Source organism: Phyllobates terribilis, unplaced genomic scaffold (assembly GCF_046119375.1).
Source record: "Phyllobates terribilis strain yellow unplaced genomic scaffold, ASM4611937v1 Scaffold_11__3_contigs__length_659146591, whole genome shotgun sequence".
NCBI lineage: Eukaryota > Metazoa > Chordata > Amphibia > Anura > Dendrobatidae > Phyllobates > Phyllobates terribilis.
The window spans coordinates 524,611,229-524,618,587 of NW_027362771.1; positions in this window are offsets into that span (position 1 = coordinate 524,611,229).

Consider the following 7,359-nt stretch of genomic DNA (forward strand, 5'->3'; position numbering starts at 1 on the left):
CCACCATAACCACCGTTTTGCCTGCAGAAACCGATAGGTCAGTAATAAAATCCATGGATAAGTGTGTCCATGGCCTACTAGGGATAGGTAGCGGAAGAAAAGTACCAAACGGACGGGTATGCGAAACCTTAGAACGAGTGCAAATACTACAAGCAGCTACGTGTTCCATCACATTCCAATGCAACACCGGCCACCAAATACGACGAGAGAGGAGGTCCGCGGTTGCCTTACCACCTGGAGGCCCAGCAAGCACAGAGTTAAGATGTTCTTTAATTACTTTGCGGCACAGATCAGATGTTACAAATAGTGTTGAGCCACCCCCGTAGTGTTCGGGTTCGGTTCGTCGAACACCGGGATGTTCGAGGAACTGTTCGTCGAACTGTTCGTCGAACACCTTAGAACACCGTTAAAACCAATGGCAGGCAAACAAAAACACATAGAAACACATAGAAAACACCTGCAAAGGTGTCCAAAAGCTGACAAACTGCTCAGAAGACACTCTCTTTAAAAAAGCCGGCCGGCAAATTCAGCAGCGGCATACACCGGTACCCGACAATTTAGACAAGAAGGAATAGAGCTTCACACATAGATTAGATAGATAGAAACATGTCAGTCACACATATAAGAAGCACAGTGACAGTGTTGGTTACTGCACTTGTCATTTAGTGTAAAGGATTTATTAAAAAAAATATTAGTGTTTTCATGCACCGTCTCTTTAAAAAAGCCGGCCGGCAATTCAGCAGCGGTACCCGACAATTTAGAACAGAAAGATAGAGCATCACACATAGATTAGATAGATAGAAACATGTCAGTCACATATATATGAAGTACAGTGATAGTGTTGGTTACTGTACTTGTCATTTAGTATTAAAATAAAGGATTTATTATTAAAAAAATTGGCGTGGGGTTCCCCTTAATTTTAGGCTCTAGCGGAGGTTAAGCAGACGGCTGGGGCAGATGTTTGAAGCCTGGGAAGGGGGTAATACCCACGGAGCTTCCCAGGCTACTAATATGAGCCCCCAGCTGAATACATAGCCTTTACTAGCTATTAAAATGGGGGACCCCCCAAAAAAAATGACGTGGGGTCCCCCCTAATTTAATAGCTAGCAAAGGCTAGGCAGACAGCTGGGGGCTGATATTAATAGCCCAGGAAGGGAGCCATGAATATTGGCCCCCTCCCAGGCTAGAAACACCAGCCGTCAGCCGCCCCAGAAATGGCGCATTCATAGGATGCGCCAATTCTGGCACTTAGCCTCGCTCTTCCACGCTGCCCTGGTGCGGTGGCAGGGGGTAATAGGGTTTGGGGTTGATGTCAGCTTATAATGCCAGCTGACATCAAGCCCAGGTTAGTAATGGAGAGGCGTCTATAAGACACCCCCATTACTAACCCCATAGTCAAAGTTAAAAAAAACACAAACACCCAGAATAAAGTCCTTTAATTGAAATAAAGACACAATTCTTTATTGTTCTAAATTAAACCATACTTACCATCACGCCCATTCCAGCTGAAGCCAACGATCTCCTGCAATAAAAGAAAAATAATAAACCAACCTCATCCTTACCTTTCCATGGTTCCCACGACAGCTTCAGCTCTGCTACATCGAGATGACAGGCTGGACCGCAGCAGAACGCTGCCATCCAGCCTCTCATCCCGCAGACACTGAGAAGCGCAGGCTTGCTTGCGCTGCTCAGCGTCTCTCTGTGACGACATCCAGATGAGCCGAGTTCATGTCCAATGAACTCGGCTCACCTCATGCACGTCACTGACAGCGTGGGAAAATTCTCACGCTGAAGCGCTGATTGCAGGAGAATTTTCCCACGCTGTCAGTGACGTGCAGGAGGTGAGCTGAGTTCATTGGACATGAGCTCACCTCATGCACATCACTGACAGCGTGGGAGAATTCTCCTGCACTCAGCACTTCAGCGTGAGAATTTTCCCACGCTGTCAGTGACGTGCATGAGGTGAGCCGAGTTCATTGGACATGACCTCGGCTCATCTGGATGCCGTCACAGCGAGACCGTGAGGAGCGCAAGCATGCCTGCGCTTCTCAGTGTCTGCGGGATGACAGACTGGATGGCAGCGTTCTGCTGCGGTCCAGCCAGTCATCTCGATGTAGCAGAGCTGAAGCTGTCGTGGGAACCATGGAAAGGTAAGGATGAGGTTGGTTTATTATTTTTCTTTTATTGCAGGAGATCGTTGGCTTCAGCTGGAATGGGTGTGATGGTAAGTATGGTTTAATTTAGAACAATAAAGAATTGTGTCTTTATTTCAATTAAAGGACTTTATTCTGGGTGTTGTGTTTTTTTTAAATACTTTACTAGAAATTCATGGCGGTCATGTCTAATACTGGCGTGACCCCATGAATTTTGGGCTTGGGGCCAGCTGATAATACCAAGCTGGCCCTAACCCCTTTATTACCCAGTGAGCCACCGCACCAGGGCCCTGGATGAGTTGGGTACAGCGCCAGAAGATGGCGCTTCTATGAACGCGCCATTTTCCGGGGTGGCTGCGGACTGCAATTTGTAGCGGGGGGGGCCAGAAAGCTTGGGCCTCCCTGCGCTGCAGATTCCAGCCCCCAGCTGCCTAGTTGTACCTGGCTGGACACAAAAATAGGGCGAAGCCCCACGTACTTTTTTTTTAATTATTTCATGAAATTCATGAAATAATTAAGAAAAAAAGGCCTTCCCTATATTGTTGTGTCCGGCCAGGTACAAATAGGCAGCTGGTGGATGGGGGCAGCCCGTTCCTGCCTGCTGTACCTGGCTGGACACAAATATAGTGTGAAGCCCCACTTCAATTTTTTTAAATTATTTCAGGAAATTCATGAAATAATTTAAAAAAAATTGACGTGGGGCTTCGCACTATATTTGTGTCCAGCCAGGTACAGCAGGCAGGAACGGGCTGCCCCCAACCACCAGCTGCCTATTTGTACCTGGCCGGACACAACAATATAGGGAAGCCCTTTTTTTCTTAATTATTTCATGAAATAATTTAAAGAAAATTGACGTGGGGCTTCGCCCTGTTTTTGTGTCCAGCCAGGTACAACTAGGCAGCTGGGGGCTGGAATCCGCAGCGCAGGGAGGCCCAAGCTTTCTGGGCCCCCCCCGCTGCAAATTGCAGTCCGCAGCCACCCCGGAAAATGGCGCGTTCATAGAAGCGCCATCTTCTGGCGCTGTACCCAACTCATCCAGGGCCCTGGTGCGGTGGCTCACTGGGTAATAAAGGGGTTAGGGCCAGCTTGGCATTATCAGCTGGCCCTAAGCCCGAAATTCATGGGGTCACGCCAATATTAGACATGACCACCATGAATTTCTAGTAAAGTATTTAAAAAAAACACAACACCCAGAAAAAAGTCCTTTAATTGAAATAAACACACAATTCTTTATTGTTCTAAATTAAACCATACTTACCATCACGCCCATTCCAGCTGAAGCCAACGATCTCCTGAAATAAAAGAAAAATAATAAAGCAACATCATCCTTACCTTTCCATGGTTCCCATGACAGCTTCAGCTCTGCTACATCGAGATGACAGGCTGGACCGCAGCAGAACGCTGCCATCCAGCCTGTCATCCCGCAGACACTGAGAAGCGCAGGCTTGCTTGCGCTCCACAGTGTCTCTCTGTGACGACATCCAGATGAGCCGAGTTAATGTCCAATGAACTCGGCTCACCTCATGCACGTCCCTGACAGCGTGGGAGAATTCTCACGCTGAAGCGCTGAGTGCAGGAGAATTCTCCCACGCTGTCAGTGACGTGCAGGAGGTGAGCTGAGTTCATTGGACATGAGCTCACCTTATGCACGTCACTGACAGCGTGGGAAAATTCTCCTGCACTCACCGCTTCAGCGTGAGAATTTTCCCACGCTGTCAGTGACGTGCATGAGGTGAGCCGAGTTCATTGGACATGAACTCGGCTCATCTGGATGTCGTCACAGAGAGACGCTGAGCAGCGCAAGCAAGCCTGCGCTTCTCAGTGTCTGCGGGATGAGGCTGGATGGCAGCGTTCTGCTGCGGTCCAGCCTGTCATCTCGATGTAGCAGAGCTGAAGCTGTCGTGGGAACCATGGAAAGGTAAGGATGAGGTTGGTTTATTATTTTTCTTTTATTGCAGGAGATCGTTGGCTTCAGCTGGAATGGGCGTGACGGTAAGTATGGTTTAATTTAGAACAATAAAGGATTGTGTCTTTATTTCAATTAAAGGACTTTATTCTGGGTGTTTGTGTTTTTTTTTTTAACTTTGACTATGGGGTTAGTAATGGGGGTGTCTTATAGACGCCTCTCCATTACTAACCTGGGCTTGATGTCAGCTGGCATTATAAGCTGACATCAACCCCAACCCTATTACCCCCTGCCACCGCACCAGGGCAGCGTGGAAGAGCGAGGCTAAGTGCCAGAATTGGCGCATCCTATGGATGCGCCATTTCTGGGGCGGCTGACGGCTGGTGTTTCTAGCCTGGGAGGGGGCCAATATTCATGGCTCCCTTCCTGGGCTATTAATATCAGCCCCCAGCTGTCTGCCTAGCCTTTGCTAGCTATTAAATTAGGGGGGACCCCACGTCATTTTTTTTGGGGGGTCCCCCATTTTAATAGCTAGTAAAGGCTATGTATTCAGCTGGGGGCTGATATCAGTAGCCTGGGAAGCTCCGTGGGTATTACCCCCCTCCCAGGCTTCAAACATCTGCTCCAGCCGTCTGCTTAACCTCCGCTAGAGACTAAAATTAAGGGGAACCCCACGCCAATTTTTTTAATAATAAATCCTTTATTTTAATACTAAATGACAAGTACAGTAACCAACACTATCACTGTACTTCATATATATGTGACTGACATGTTTCTATCTATCTAATCTATGTGTGAAGCTCTATTCTGTCTGTTATAAATTGTCGGGTACCGCTGCTGAATTGCCGGCCGGCTTTTTTAAAGAGACGGTGCATGAAAACACTATTATTTTTTTTTATAAATCCTTTACGCTAAATGACAAGTACAGTAAGCAACACTGTCACTGTACTTCGTATATATGTGGCTGACATGTTTCTATCTATCTATCTAATCTATGTGTGAAGCTCTATTCTTTCGGTTCTAAATTGTCGGGTACAGGTGTATGCCGCTGCTGAATTGCCGGCTTTTCATGTTTCACTGTTGGCACTGTTCCCATCGATTTGGGCAATCACTGTAATGCCACAACCACCATGGCTGTGGCATTACAGTGAGTGGCAGACAATCCCTGCATGATTGGTGCTCTAAATAGCGCCAGACATGCAGGACACGCTTTTGGTGCACGAACAGTTATCGAACATAACATCGAACAGCCGAATTTTTTGCAAATCGTTCGGGTTCGTCGAACAACTCGAACACCGCCCAAAACAGCTCGAATTTGAGATTGGCGAACAGTTCTAGTCGAACACCGCTCATCTCTAGTTACAAATAACTTTCCTGAAGGGCAGGAGGCAAGGGCTTCCCCCTGTGCCTCCAACACCTCACCCTCCAGTTCAGGATAAAGTGCCGAAATGACTACCCCTTTCTGTAGTATCGGGGCAGGGTTCTCATGGTCACCACCAACAGGGAAGCTCCGGGACAAAGCATCAGCCTTGACATTTGTGACACCTGGACGAAAAGTGACAACAAAATTGAACCTAGTAAAAAAAAGGGGCCATCTGGCTTGTCTAGGGTTGAGTCATTTAGCTGACTGGAGATATGACAGGTTCTTATGGTTAGTAATATTAGTAATAGGATGGACAGCCCCCTCCAACCAATGTCACCATTCCTCAAACGCCAATTTGATCGCCAAAAGTTCACTATTACCCACGTCATAATTTCTCTCCGCCGGAGACAAATTTTTAGAAAAGAAGGCGCATAGACACCATTTACCAGGGGACGAACCCTGAGACAACACAGCCCCAACCCCGACATCCAACACATCAACCTCCACAATAAAGGGTTGAGAAACATCAGGTTGACTGAGTATACGTGCAGTGGCAAAATGATTCTTTAAGGAAGAAAAAGCCTGGAGGAAAGCATCCGACCATTTGGAAAAATCAGACCCCTTCTTAGTCATGTCAGTAAGGGGTTTCACAATAACAGAGTAATTTTGGATGAATTTCCGATAAAAATTAGTAAAGCCCAGAAAAAGTTTTAGGGCCTTCAGGTTCTCGGGACATTCCCAGTCAAGGACTGCACGGTTCTTCTCCGGATCCATCCGAAAACCCATAGATGACAACAAGAACCCCAAAAACTGCACCTCCTGAACAGCGAAAACACATTTTTCTAGCTTAACATAAAGTTTGTTATCTCTTAATATCTGGAGCACCTGCTTAACATGCCCCTGATGAGTCTCAAAATCAGGTGAGTAAACCAAAATATCGTCCAGATAGACCACCACAAACATCCCCACCAAATAATGGAAAATATAATTTATGAAATGCTGGAATACCGCAGGTGCATTGGTCAAACCAAAAGGCATAACCAGACTCGAGATGTCCTTCCAGGGTATTGAACGCTGTTTTCCATTCGTCCCCTTCTCTGATTCTAACCAGATTGTAGGCTCCTCTTAAATCCAACTTGGAGAATACCTTAGCTCCCACAACCTGGCTGAACAAATCAGCAATCAGAGGAAGAGGGTATGGATTACGGATGGTAATTTGATTTAATTCCCGGAAATCTAAACAGGGATGTAGACCGCCATCTTTTTTCTTCACAAAGAAGAACCCTGCCGCCACGGGCAAAGATGAGGGTCTGACAAGTCCCTTCTCCAGACTTTCCACAATGAAATCCTTCATGGCTTGTCTCTCAGGGCCAGAAAGATTATACAGTCTGGACTTTGGTAGTTTAGCTCTGGGGGTCAGGTTAATAGGACAGTCATAAGAACGATGAGGAGGCAAATCCTGACACCCCCTCTCAGAAAGAACGTCCTCAAAACCAGACAGAAAATATTTCTGTAGAGAGAGTAGCAAGGGAAATATCTAAACAGTTCTCATGGCAGTAATCTCCACATTCAATAATCTCCCCGGTTTGCCAATCCACCAACAGATTATGTTTAACAAGCCAAGGTATACCCAAGACAATCGGTGTGGGAAGACTGTCCAGGACATAGCAAGGAATTATTTCACAATGAATTGACCTCACCCTCAGTTTTACATTATGCACAATCTGAGTAAATGCTTTCTGTGCAAGTGGCGCTGAGTCAATGGCAAAGATGGGAATAGGTTCAGCTAAAGTACAGCAAGCAAGACCATGAGTTTTCACAAACTCGGCATCAACGATGCTGACTCTGGCTCCACTGTCAAACACAGAAATTTTCTCGGTTTTGCTCTCTAGCACCAGCTCAGCTGTCAGGACAAAGTGGGAACTGCAGTTTGGCCT